Source organism: Palaemon carinicauda, chromosome 43 (assembly GCF_036898095.1).
Source record: "Palaemon carinicauda isolate YSFRI2023 chromosome 43, ASM3689809v2, whole genome shotgun sequence".
NCBI lineage: Eukaryota > Metazoa > Arthropoda > Malacostraca > Decapoda > Palaemonidae > Palaemon > Palaemon carinicauda.
Genome location: NC_090767.1, coordinates 40,935,345 through 40,949,492, shown reverse-complemented (window position 1 = coordinate 40,949,492; position 14,148 = coordinate 40,935,345). Strand labels below are relative to the sequence as shown.

The following is a 14,148-nucleotide window of genomic DNA, read 5'->3' as shown; positions in this document are numbered from 1 at the left end:
ACAAACCTTAGCTATTTACATTGGGTTTACCTTTTAGCGCAGCTGAAATGGCGAGCCATTAGAATTTAACTAGGCTGTATTACCCCCGCGCTAGTTAGCGGGAGGGGGGTAGGGGAGTGGTAGCTAGCTACCCCTCCTCCCCCTCACACACAGATGAATGCTCACTTTCACTTAGAGGTAGGACTTGTCTTGGGGGACAGGGCTGGCGGGCAAATATGTGTAAATAGCTAAGGTTTGTATGGTTAGGAAAAATACAAATTATCTTCGAATTTGTCATTTGTTCCGTAACCGAAATACAAACCACGCTATTTACATTGGGTGACTTACCCCTTAGGTAGGGTGGAAAGTCCCCAGCCATACTGGCTTTGGCTTTACCCGGGGACTCAGAATCAGAGTGAGTCGCACTCGAGAAAAGGAGTCCCTGCACCTCACAAGTTCCTTGCTCCGCAAGAAACCGTGTGGCCTACATAAGCTTGTGTGTGAAGGAAGAAGTGTGACCCATCCTAGGCAGTTGACCTGGAGTTCCAGAAGAAACTCTGGGTTAGGACGTTCCCAATACCACCTCGTCAGGGTATGGGGGATGCGACTTTGCCTGGAAGACCCCTGCGGATGACTATCGCAGATGACGCAACCTCCGTACCGCGACTGTAACGGGTTGTCTCTTCTTGAGGAGGAGGCGTAGTGTCTCCAGGCATGAAGCCGAAGCGACGCCCCGGTTCGGGAGAGATGTTGCAGTGTGGTTGTTTGAGTAGTCTGCGCCGTGGGAGAAGCTCTCCCGGGAGTTCCGTCAGGGGAAGCAGAGGGTCCAGAAACCATTCTGCACATAGTCCCAATGGAGCTCTCCCATTGAAGAGTTGACAGACAACCTGGTCTTGTTGAGACCCATTGTCCACAGACAAAAAGGAGGGAAGACGCAGGCGTCGAAGTTGTCCCACCATCACCGAAATGCATCTTGCCAGAGTCTCGGGGTCTGAAACTGGGGGGAAGAACAGCGGAAGCTTGAGGTTCCAAGCTGTCGCGATCAGGTCACCCAGACCAGGACTTGCTGGTTACTCAAGGTCAAAGACCCCCAGGTACTCTCTCTCTACGAGGCTCTGCTCGGATAGTCGGAGAGAACATTCCTCTGCCTGGAATGAGAGAGCCGATGGTGGTATTGAGAGTATCTCAATCATCCCAGTATCTCTACTGCAAGATGTGAAGGTGTGAAAATGCGTCCCCTGCTGGTTAGAACACGCCAGAATCATGAAGTCGACGCGCACGGAGCGACTCGGCAGGAGCTGTAGGATCTGTAGAGGGGCCAGACTACGGCCCCTAAGCCTGCCTGAATGATGGAGAGGTATCCTTCAGGTCTTGACCATAGGCCTGGACCTGAACATGCCCCCCCCCCCACCCCTTTTCTTTGACGAGTCCGAGAACAGCATCAAGAATGTGGGGAAAGGAGGAGAATACCCACTACCATCAAGAGGTTCCATAGGTCAACACCCATTGCAGGTCTAATAGTTCCGCTGGTCCCATAGGGGCCAGGAAGTCCGGTTAAACATTGCCTGAAACTACCGGAACTTGGACCGCCCCACATGGAACTTATCCTGAGGCGACCGTTCGGACTATAGACGGGTCAATGAGGAAAGGAGAACTAGGAAACGTTCCAAGGTAGGGCTGAAAGCTCTGCTTGACTGAGAACAGGTACTGCGACTCTCCTCAGTCTTGCCACAGTCAACTGAAAGGAAGGCTCAGAGGATGTGGCAACAGAATCTGGCGTCCCCAGGTGGACACCCATCCAAGTACCGACCAGAACCGACGTTGCTTAACCTCGCTGGACAGACGAGAAGCGGGGTTTCCAACGTGGTAAGGCCGTCGACTCAATATCATGGCCAGATACTCCAGATGTTGAGGCAGAAGAAGAGAAAGCTCCAAGCAAAATACCATGAACCCACACTCATGGTAAGCATCCGGAAGCTTGTCCCGGCGCTGAAGAAGGTCGAACCCGAGCCTACCGGAGTTGACCAGCCCTCCAAAAAGCAGAGGAGGCGGAAGCCTGCACCTGAGCGGCCATGAAGAAAGCAGGGAGAGTTCTCTGGGGAAAAAAACCTGCTATGCTACGGCGGGATAGCCATACTGCATCATAAGCAGGAATACTTGCAGTCTAGGCTGAATTCCATGAGCTCCCTGGAAGATGGATGGAATGGAAACTGAAAGTACCCGTCCTTCCGATCCAGGGTTTAAGGAGTCCTGTCGCCTCGTTACCAGTCTGATCGATTCTGCTGTTCTACGCTGGCCGAAGTTTGTTCGACAAACTTGATCAGGGCTGAGAGGTCGACTACGGAACTCCCCTCTCAGATCCTTCCTTACAAGAGGATCGACTGAAGAGGCCGGGTGTGAAGCCGTCGATGATCCTATGGAGGACCTTCGCCTAAGGTATGGATCATTCTGCTCAACCGGGCAACTCTTGCCGTCGCTATGGCATAGAGGTTCAGAGACACTGAATTCGCTGACAGAGACGGCAGGCGCGATATCCTTGGCTGATCACAGAGATCGTGCGGAAATGGGCATCGGGAAGCTGTCATCCGGATGAGTAACCTTAAGCATCCTTCCAGCGAGAAACCCGCAATCCTAGAGTTCATGAACTCTGCCGCTCCTTTTAGGACTATGCCCCCCCCCCGGGGGAGCCTCCCGTGCCATCTGTTCCTGACAAGAGGAAACTGCAATTGGACATCTTGTCTCAGTTGTCGTAGCCGATAACTTAGGCCGACGTGGTTGAAAGACAAAGGCGCCCTGGAGCCCTGCAGAGTCTGGAAGAAAGCGCCTTGGGCACAAACAAACTCTTCTCAAGGATGGAAGGGTGTCTGAGGTTGTCGACCTCCACAGATGAGACACCCGAAGGAAACCCTCAGTCAGCGCGTCCAGATGGTACAACATCGAGCTTGTCCGCAAGTTAGATACTTAACGACGAAAGGCCAAGGTGCCTGAGCCCGAGAGGAGGAAAGTACCCATGATCTTCCTGTAGCTTCCTTGAACCAAACCTCGGGCCGTAACCGAGGAGGGAAAGGACCTGGTAAGCCCCCAGAGGAAGGGGTAAGCAGTCACCCCTTGGCCGATGGAGAAATCTCGAACGGAAAGCCCCCCACCAAAAATCCTTCCAGGGAATGACGGGGAAGGGATAACCCAGGTTCTGGAAAGAGGAATGTTGCTCAGACCTCCCTGAAGTTTCTTCCTATTCTTACAAGTGCCATGCTCTGCGTTTACGGGGTGAGGCCGTGTTCTGGAAATACGCTTCAGAAGAACTCGCCAGGCTGGCCATGCTGCGAAAACCCCAATGGGAATCGTGGTCGCAATCGCCCTGGAGCTCGCGCGATGGAAATTCAAAGATTTGCGCGTGGGCGAACGTGGAAGCGCCCATGCGCGGTCACGCAGGAACGCAAACGAAGGTGAGCGAAGGAGCACAGGAGGGCGAGCGTGGTAGGAAGGGCGAGAGCTGGTGGTCGGCGAGCGATAACCCATAGACGAGCAATGGATACTGCAAGAATTAAGCCGACGTTCGTGCGAAGAAACACTGTAGGTTCAAGCGACGGAACACCGTCGGTTCGCGCGACGGAACACCGTAGGTTCGCGCGACGGAACACCGTAGGTTCGCGCGACGGAACACCGTAGGTTCGCGCGACGGAACACCGTAGGTTCGCGCTACGGAACACCGTAGGTTCGCGCGACGGAACACCGTAGGTTCCCGCGACGGAACACCGTCTGTCCGCGCGATGGAATACCGTTGGTTCCCGCGCGCGGGCGAACATTGGAGAGCATGTGCGCGGACGCGCATGAGCGTAGACGTGCAGGCGCGCAGGCGAATGATCGCGTGGGCGTGCAGGCGAACGGTCGCGCGGGCGCGCAGGAGAGCGGTCGCGAGGGTGGGCAGGTGAATGAGCACGAGTCCGAGGCGGCGAACGCAAGCGTTAGCGCGATGGCGAGGAAACGCGCTGCCGCGTGGGCGAGGAAGACTGCTTGCGATGTGGATCAACAGGCGATCGGTGGTGAGCTGGTGAGCCCTGACGCGCAGGTTGGCGATGGCGCGTTGGCGAGCGATGGCGAGCAGCATGCGCAGGTGAGCGATCGCGCGATGGCGAGCAGCATGCGCAGGTGAGTAATCGCGCAATGGCGAGCAGCATGCCCAGGTGGGCGATCGCGCGATGGCGAGCAGCATGCGCAGGTGGGCGATCGCGCGATGGCGAGCTAGTAGCTGGCGAACCATGTTCCTTCAGAAGCGTTGGAGAACGTTGGCGCGCCGGCTGTAACACACGCGGGCGATCCGGAGATCGCCGAGAGACAGGTGATTGCTGACGTGTAGAACGCTGTTGAATAGGCGATACTAAAATCGCCTGTGCGCGCTGGCGAGCAGGTGATCGCTGGCGAGCTGATGATCGCTGACGAGCAGAAGGCAACGCGTGGAAGCCCGCACATAGAAGAAGAGTCCTTGACCCAGACCTGAACCGAAGTTCTAGATCGCGAGGGCGAACGTGGGCGCGTAACAGGAACCAACAGGAACAGCAGGGATGATCATCATGAGAGCGCTCACGAACAGGAGAGCGCTGGCGAACAGGAGAACGCTAGCGATCAGGAAGCGCTGATGAGCAAGAGAGCGACTGTGCGCTAACACTGAGCAGGAGCAGGAGAGAACACAGCAGAAGGGCGCGCAGGGGAACCCTGACACGCAAGGGAAGAACCCCGTGGGAGGCAACCCTTTGCCCCGAAGAGAACGTTGTCCGTCGGGAGACAGATGTCCATCGAAAGACCGTTGCCTGTCCGCCGGGAGACTGATGTCCGTTGGAAGACCGTTGTCCGTCGGGAAGACCGTTGCCCGTCGGAAGACGAGATCAGACTGCTGTCCATCTGCACCAAGGCGGAAGATCAAGAAGAAGGAGTTGTAGGCTGCAAATGGAGATTCAAAAGGGCGCCTCTTAGCACCCTTATAGGGAGATGAGAGGCCCTTACGACGAGGCGGACGGTGGGCCTTACGGCGAAGGAGGCCAACAGCAACAGCAGCAGAAGAATCCTCCGAAGAGGAGTCTCTATGAGTGTACTCTCTCGCGAACGAAAGAGAAACACTTCGTAGAAGAGACTGGTCAGCCAGTGACCTAAAAGGAGCAATCCTCCAAAGAGGGGCTCCTGCAGTTGCCCAGCCCCTTGAGCGAAACTGCAGGTGTGACCGCTTAGCACCAAGAGCATAGTCGCACAAAAAAAAGGCAAGAGAAGAACCTCCCAAAATGGGAAAAACTCAAGCCTGGACAGGAAAAAAACTTCCCTCGGAAGGAAAGTTACCCGCCCAAGGAGGCAAGCCTCCTGAGAGTTCTAAAATGAACTGGAGACACGCCCCTGACGAAAATACAAGGGGGGAGGCAGCAACAGCCGAATCCCCAGGCCTCAACAAGACAGCTCACACCGTGCCATATTACAGAAACGAACTAGATCGGTAACTGTAAAAAAATAAAACAAAAATCATTAGTACACATTCATTCCCCCGGGAAGGCTCCGAAGAGGAATCCCGAGGGAAAGGAAACAAGAATTACACAACAGGCACGTGCCCTCACAACCACTTACACTCACGGAAGGAGAGCTGTAACCAAAACAGAATTATAACAATTATAATTATGAAACTATGTAATTATGTAATTTAAAAATGAATGAACACTAAAGAAAGAACGAAAACCCCGAAAGGAATCGTTCTACAAGCTGAAAAATTAAAAACTACAATTAGATTCATAAACTAATTGAGACAAACGTACGGCGTAGCAACCCCCCCACATGGAGAGGAAGCTACAAGGGCGTAGTAACACGTAGTAAAAGGGTGAATGACCTCAAGAAAGAGAGAGAGAAAGACCGAAGTCAAACTCGATCGCCACCCATAAAATTACGCCGTGGTGGCCTAACTGCCGAGGACTCCATGTAGATATCGTGCACTACACACACAACTCTGAAAAGTAAACTTACTGATTTCTATACTCAAATATATATACAAACATGAAAACATGTTTACATATATATTGAGTAAAAGAAAAGTAAGCGATTAAGTAAAGACAAAACAAACAATGGCTGCCAAGAGAGGACCAAGACAGAGACGTCTGACACAGTCCGAGCCAAAAGTGAAAGTGGGCATTCATCTGTGTGTGAGGGGAGGGAGGGGTAGCTAGCTACCACTCCCCTACCCCCCCCCTAACTAGCGCGGGGGTAATACACCCTCGTTAAATTCTAATGGCTTGCCATTTCAGCTGCGCTAAAAGGTAAACCCAATGTAAATAGCGTGGTTTGTATTTCGGTTACGGAACAAATCATTGTTAGAAACAGTCTGGTCGTAATAAAAAAAATCAATAATATCCTCCCCCGGAGGGGGAGGGGGAGCTGCCTCGCTATGGGAGGCAACACCCTCTCCCACACCCCGAGTTTGGGAAACAAAAGAAGGACCTACGCTACCACTCGGCGGCCTCTCACGAGAGACCGAACGAGTGGGAGCTTCGGAGGAGGTTCAGGCAACGGAAGAAGAGTCCTTGGAGCCTTCCTTCCCCAGGGCAGTCCCTGAGGGAGAACGGTCTCGCTTAGAACTCTTCATACGCCGCCGGGCAAACCTCTCCCACTGGGAGGTAGGCCATTCCCGACATTCCATACAAACGTTATCACTTCCACACCGTTGACCTCGACACTGCGGGCAAAGGGTGTGAGGGTTTGTATCGACCGCCGACATGAATGTTCCACAGGGGCGGTCGGGAAGTCCAGGGCATTTCCGCATAATGCAAAGAAAGGGTACAGGCCAACTTCAGACACACAACTGAAAGAAAAAGAAAAACAGAATAAGGCTGTCAAATATGCGAGTACGAGACAGACACGTCTGTACATCGTCCGAGCCAAAAGTGAAGTGAGGCAGCTCACCGGTGTGGGGGGGGAGGGGTAGCTAGCTACCCCTCCCCTACCCCCGTGCTAACTAGCGCAGGGGTAGTTTAACCCTCGTTAAAATCTAATGGCTCATCATTTCAGCTACGCCGAAAGTAAACCCTATGTAAATAGCGTGGTTTGTATTTCAGTTACGGAAAAAATGGAATGTATGATAAATAATATTTGATGGGTATATAAAATGAGATGATTTTATAAGGTATCGGATAATAAAACGAGTAATACTGGGGTCAAACGTAATATGTATATGAGGGTATTACATAACTAATCAGGTAATAGTCTTGAACAGAGCTGGTAGAGAGACGAATACTTACATTTCATGATTAGAGAAGAAGAAATCCTATTTGTGGAGGAAAAGTCCCTGCACAGGGAGGCGGGGTTTTGCGCAGAAAGTCGAAACCTGCTATGTACGAACACACGTACAAAAGCGTCTACAACGGGCAAGTAGAATGCGAAAAATTAAATGAAAAACACTGCTAATGTTAGCATTATACGCTAAAATTTGATCTACATTACACGTTGGCAGAACTGTTTACTTCATTTTTTCATGAGACATAGTCTTTGCAACGGCGCCTCCAAAGTTTATCCATATATACTGTTTTGTATTCTCCTCTGTTAATTATACATCCAAAAAGGTAATGTATAGAGAAGAAAATGACAAATTCAGAGATAATTTGTATTTTTCCTAACCACGCAAACCTTAGCTATTTACATAGGGTTTATTTTCGGTGTAGCTGAAAATGACGAGCCAATAGATTTTTAACGAGGGTTAACTACCCCGTGCTAGTTAGGAAGGGGGTAGGGGAAGGGGTAGCTTGTTACCCCTCCCCCCCACACACCGGTGAATTGTCTCACTTCACTTAGAGGTAGGACTTGTCTTGGGGGACAGGGCTGGCTAAGGTTTGTATGGTTAGGAAAAATACAAATTATCTCCGAATTTATCATTTGTTCCATAACCAAAATACAAACCACTCTATTTACATAGGGTGACTTACGCCTTAGGAAGGGTGAAAAGTCCCTAGCCTTACTGGCTTTGGCTTTACCCGGGGACTCAGAATCCGAGTGAGTAGCACTCAAGAAAAAGAGTCCCTGCACCTCACAAGTTCTTTGCTCCGCAAGGAACGTGTAGCTTACATAAGTTTGTGTGTGGAGGAATAGTGTGACTCGTCCTAAGAAGTTGACCTGGAGTCCTTTAGGTGGAATTCTAGGCTAGGACGTTCCCAATACCACCTCGTCAGGGTATGGGGGACGCGACAGTATTAACTTAATACTAGGAACACAAGGAAACATGGTTTACCTGCAGAGGTTGAGGTCAGCTATGCAGACACCAGGATGCTGCTTTCACCAAGAGAGGGGAGGATGAAGAAAGAAGTAAGGGCCAGACATACTCTTTCATTCACGCAGACTGAGATCGGGTAACAATGCCCTCAACCTTCTGCTACCTGTCCAAAAAGGAGCCTGAGGTTAGACCAGCTGTTGTGCAGCCACCACGGGGCCGATAAAAAAGGTATCGAGGCTCCTGTGGGTCACGTCCTGCAGGTAGTGGGCTGTGAAGGTCGTTTGACGCTTCCAGACCCCATCTTGTAGCACCTGCGTCACAGAGAAGTTTCTCTTAAAGGCCAGGGACGTAGCGATGCCCCTGACGTCGTGTGCCCTAGGGCGACGTGACGGAGGAGGGTCAGGATTCAGGGCATGGTGGATAACCCTTCGAATCCAAGCCGAGATGGTGTTCTTGGTGACCCTCCTCTTCGTCCTTCCCGTGCTTACAAACAACGCCTGCACGCGGGGACGAACTGCAGCTGTCCTCTTCAAGTAACGCCTCAGACTCCTCACTGGGCATAATAGCAGATGGTCTGGGTCACTTGTTACAGAACGGAGACTCGTGACCTTGAAGGAGTCGAACCGTGGGTCCGGCACTCCAGGGTTCTGAGTCTTGGCAACAAACTCAGGGACGAACCTGAACGTTACCTCCCCCCATCCCCTTGAATGGGCGATGTTGTATGAGAGACCATGAAGTTCACTAACTCGTTTGGCAGAGGCCAACGCGAGTAGGAAAGCCGTCTTCCAAGTCAGGTGGCGATCAGAGGCCTGGCGTAATGGTTCGAAGGGAGGTCTCTTCAGAGCCCGAGAACCCGAACCACGTTCCATGGAGGAGGTCTCACTTCCGACTGAGGGCAGGTAAGCTCATAGCTACGTATGAGTAAAGAGAGTTCTAGCGAGGAAGAAATGTCCACTCCTTTCAGCCTAAAGGCCAGGCTTAAGGCTGAGCGATAGCCTTTCACCACTGAGACCAAAAGGCGCATTTCTTCCCGCAAATACACGAAAAACTCCGCTATTGCTGGAAGTGGCATCGAGTGGAGAGATACCCCTCCCACGACACCAACCACAGAAGACACTCCACTTCGCCTGGTAGACTCCTGCGAAGGACTTTCGCAGGTGACAAGACATTCTTTCCGCAACCTGCTGCGAAAAGCCTCTCTCCGTGAGGAGACGCTGGATAGTCTCCGGGCGTGAAGCCGAAGCGAGGCTATGGCTTAGTGGAAGATGTTGCAATGTGGCTGTCTGAGTAGCTCGTGTCGTGGGGGAAGTTCTCTCGGAAGCTCCGTTAGGATTGCAGAAGGTCCGGAAACCATTCTGCGTGATGCCACAGCAGAGCTATTAAGGTCATAGACAGGTTGACCGATAGTCTGGTCCTGTTGAGCACCCTTCTCATCAGACAAAACAGTGGGAAGGCTTACACATCGATGTTGTTCCACCGCTGTTAGAAAGCATCTTGCCAGAGATCCCTGGGGTCCGGGACTGGGGAGCAGTACAGAGGCAGCTTGAAATTCAAGGCCGTCACGATCAGGTCCACCGTCAGGGAACTCCACAAAGTCAGGACTTTGTTGGCTATCTGAGGATCCAAAGACCACTCGGTACTCACTATCTACGAATCTCTGCTCAGACTGTCGGCGAGCACATTCCTCTTGCCAGGAATAAAGCGAGCTGATAGTGTTATCGAGTGGACTTCGGACCACCTCAGAATCTCTACTGCAAGATGGGATAGCTGTTGTGAAAAGGTACCTCCCTGCTTGTTAATATAAGCCACTACCATGGTATTGTCGCTCATCACCACCACAGAGTGGCCCGCCAGGGTCCGTTGGAACTGTTAAAGAGCCAGATACACGGCCTTCATCTCTAGCAGGTTGATGTGTAGATACTTTTCTGATTCTGACCAAAGGCCTGAGACCCTCTGGTTCAGAATGTGGGCCCCCCACCCGTCTTTTGACGCGTCCGAGAACAGTGTCAAATCCGGGGGAAGGACGAGAAGATCCACTCCCTTTCGTAGGTTTTCGTCGATCAGCCACCACCGCAGGTCCGCCTGTTCCGTGGGTCCTGTAGGGACCAGAGAGTCCCGGGAATCGGAGCCCTGACTCCACCGGGACTTGAGCCGCCATTGCAGGGATCTCATCCAGAGACGGCCGTTCGGGACCAGACGGGCCAGGGAGGCTAGGTGACCTAAAAGACGTAACCATAATTGGGCTGGAAGCTCTTCCCGCCTGAGGAAGGGCTCTGCCACCCTCCTCAGCCTTGCTATCCTGTCGTCTGATGGAAAGGATTTGTGGAGATTGGTGTCTAATAACATGCCTAGATAAACCAGTCGCTGGGATAGCTGCAGAGAGGACTTCTCGAGATTTACCATGATCCCCAGATCTTGGCAAAGTCCCAGAAGCCTGTCTCGGTGTCGAAGAAGGGTCGACTTCGAGTCTGCCAGGATCAGCCAGTCGTCCAGATATCGGAGGAGACGGATGCCGTTCCTGTGCACCCATGACGAAATCAGGGTGAACACTCTGGTGAACACATGAGGTGCTGTGGAGAGACCGAAGCACAGTACCTTGAACTGGTAGGTCTTGCTGTCTAGGCTGAATCTCAAGTACTTCCTGGAAGACGGATGGATTGGGATCTGGAAGTACGCGTCCTTCAGATCCAGTGTGCACATGAAGTCTTGTGGTCTCACTGCAAGTCTGACCGTGTCTGCTGTCTTCATGCTGAAGGAAGTTTGTTTGACAAACTTGTTCAGGGCTGAGAGATCGATGACGAGTCTCCTGCCTCCGGACGCCTTCTTTACAAGAAAGAGTCGATTGAAGAAGCCTGGGGAGCCGTCGATAACCTCTTGGAGAGCATCCTTCTTGTGCATGGTCTCGACTTCCACCCGAGGGGCTACCACTTTGCCGATCCCATGGCATAGGAGCTCAACGACACTGGATTCGCTGTCAGGGGAGGTTGAGATGTTGTGAAGTGAATGGGCTGGGATAACCTTGGCCGATCACAGAGACTGTCCAAGAATCGGCCCCGTGTTGCTGCCACCTGTGCACGCAACTTTGTAGGCATCCCCACACAGGTGGACACGCGGGGGGACTGCCACTCCTAGCGTTTACGGCCACGCCCGCTCCCCCTAGGAGTCTTGCCTCCCCTGGATGACTTACCGCCCCTCTTGTCCTTGACAGGAAAGGGCTGTGGCTTAGACACCTTCGTCTTAGCTGCAGGAGCCTGCTTTGGTGTCCTGTGAGGCTGCTGTTGATGTTGTTGTGGAGCTGGAGGCTTGTAGGGCCAAGATGTGAGGGCCCTTTGGAGGAGCGAATCCTGATTCGACTTACTCCACCTCTCAGCTGTGCGTTCCACATCCTTGGGCTCAAACAAGATTCCTCCAAGGATGGAGGAGTGTCTGAGCCTGCAGACATCCACGGCGGGGACCTTCGGATGGAACTTCTCGGTCACCGCATTGCGTCGCTTCAAGATCGAGTTGGACCACAGGTTGGTAACCTGGTGGGCCAGGAACTCGATGGAGCGAGTGCCCGAGAGGAGGAAGGTATCCAGGGCCTTCCTATTGCTCTCCTTAGACAAGTCCTCGGAGCGCAATAGGATGCCCAGAGAACCCAGCCAGACGTCCAGCCACGAAGTGGCCTGCATGGCACACTTCGCGACCTTCTCCTGGCTAAGGATCTCCGAAGCCGAGAATGTCACCTGCCGGGAGGAGAGCTTCTCAAGAGGAGTTCCCCTTGTGAGCTCTTCCACCGAGTGGTGGAGGGGAAGAGCTACACTGGACTCCCCCATGATCTCAAAAATACCTCCTCTGCTGTAAACGAGGAGGTGGGAGGAGTTTGTTCCCGGCAGAGGAACGGCTGGAGGAGGCAATTTCCGAGAGCAGAGCTTTGACCTTGTTTCTGGCACTCCACCCCCTGGGACCAAGGCAAAGCCACGCTGGCCCTTGGGGGTTTCTGGGTACCATAGACTTGGTCTAGGACTGTATCCTTGCCTTCACGAGGGGCGATCTCCGGGTCCTTGAACCTGTTGAGTTGCCTCATCAGATTCAAGACCTGCCAGAAGGCATGCTCAGACTCATGCTGCTCTCCTCCCTGTGGGCTGGGAGCAAAGTCTCCCATCCCCAGAGGCTCTTCTTGGGGAGACACGTGGACGTTCTCCCGGGTTCTGGTTGGCTCTGGACGGATCCGTGAAGACGACTTAGGAATCGTCTTTGAGTCCTTGGGTTCCCTCCTGGGCGGGATACAGGACTCCAGCAAAGAGGTCTGGAAGGTACCTTCCACGCGAGACGTTTCTCTTCCTCGAGGTGGGGTTCATCCCATTGGTGCCGTGGGAGAGGCCCTCACCTCGCGGGACTCTCCTGAGGACGGAAAAGCTTCGTCAACAGTCGAAGGAGAAAACGACTGCGAAGGGGATGGAGCATTCCTGATGGACCTCTTAGGAGCCAACTTCTCCCTGGGAGAAGTCACTACAAAGTCCACTCCTCTCCTTCTCTTCAGCGGGGGCGAGTCTGTCTTTGGTCTGAGTTCCAGATCAGCGAGGGCTGGCTTCACAGCCTGCACCACTGCTTTCATCGGGTGACCAAACCAAGACTGACGGGTGACGGACGCAGTGTCAGTAATCCCCGCTGGAGGGAAGGGGATCTCCTGATCCTTCGGAGTGGACGCAATGGGGCCTACCTGGAAAGAAGAAAGGGAAGAATGTTGTCTAGACCTCTCCGGAGACTCTTCCTGGTCCTGGGTGAGAGACCTTCGCTTGTGCGTTGGCGATACTAATGGCGATCTGGAAGTACGAGTCCCTGTCGCAGGCACGAGCTGCGGAACCCAGCGAGAACGGGGGTCGCGCTGGCGCTCCCGCGATGGAGCATTTAAGGGATCGCGCGCGGGCGGTTGCTGGAGCACGGGCGCACAGTCGCGCGAGGATAAACGCGCGCTGGCGAGGGGGCGCGCAGGTGAAGGAGTGCGCGGGCGCGCAGGTGAATAAGCGCGCGAGGGTAGAGGAGATCGCTGTCGGTCAGGAGAATGGTGAAGCGCAGGAGATCGACGGCGCACTGGAGATCTATGGCGCGTGGGCGAGCGATGGCAAGTCGGCGAGCGATGGCAAGTCGGCGAGCAATGGCGCGTTGGCGAATGCTGGCGCGTCGGCGAGTGATGGCGCGTTGGCGAACGATGGCGCGTAGTACGTGCAGGTGATCGACCGCGCACAGGCGATTTAGCGCGTGTGCGCGTCGGAGACCTGTGACGATCCAAGTCATGGGTGCGCTGGCGCGTTGGCGAGCGCTTGCGCGCAGGCGAAGGATCGCGCGGGCGCTCAGGAGATCATTGGCGCGCAGGAGGGTGTCGACGCACAGACAGTTGGGGCGCAGGATCAGGTGGCAAGGAAACGCGCAAGGGCGAACACTCGCGGTAGGGCTCAGGAAAAGAAGGCTCGCGGGCGTGCAGGAACTCTTGAAGTGCGCACCAGGGAGCGTGTGCGCTGTTGCCCAGGCGAACATGGGCGCACAGGAGCGCGAGGGCGAGGCAAAGGAGTAAGGTCCTTGCCTGCGTCCAGATCAGAAGATCTAGGGCGCGTGGGCGAGCGTTGGCGCACAGGGAGCGCATAAGGAACAAGGTGCGCACTGACGAGCAGGAGATCGTGTGCGCTCAGGAGACCGATGGCGCGACTGGCGCGCAACAGGAACAGAAGGGCGCTGACGGATAACAGGGGAGCGCTGGCGAGCAGGCGAGCGTTGATGAGCAGGAGAGCGCTGGCGAGCAGGCGAGCGTTGATGAGCAGGAGAGCGCTGGCGAGGCGAGTCTGATGGCTGCAACTCAGGAGAGCGCTTGTGCGCGCAGGGGAACCCAGACGGGCAAGGGAATTACCCACACCGTGGAAGACATCCCTTTGGAGAGGTCCAAGGACGTGGCTGCAACGGTC

General features: G+C 53.9%; 1 pseudogene; it reads right to left on the bottom strand.

The window, feature by feature from the left end:
* Positions 1 to 1,740: 1,740 nt before the first annotated feature.
* Positions 1,741 to 1,859, bottom strand: LOC137634074 (5S ribosomal RNA; annotated as a pseudogene).
* Positions 1,860 to 14,148: the final 12,289 nt, after the last annotated feature.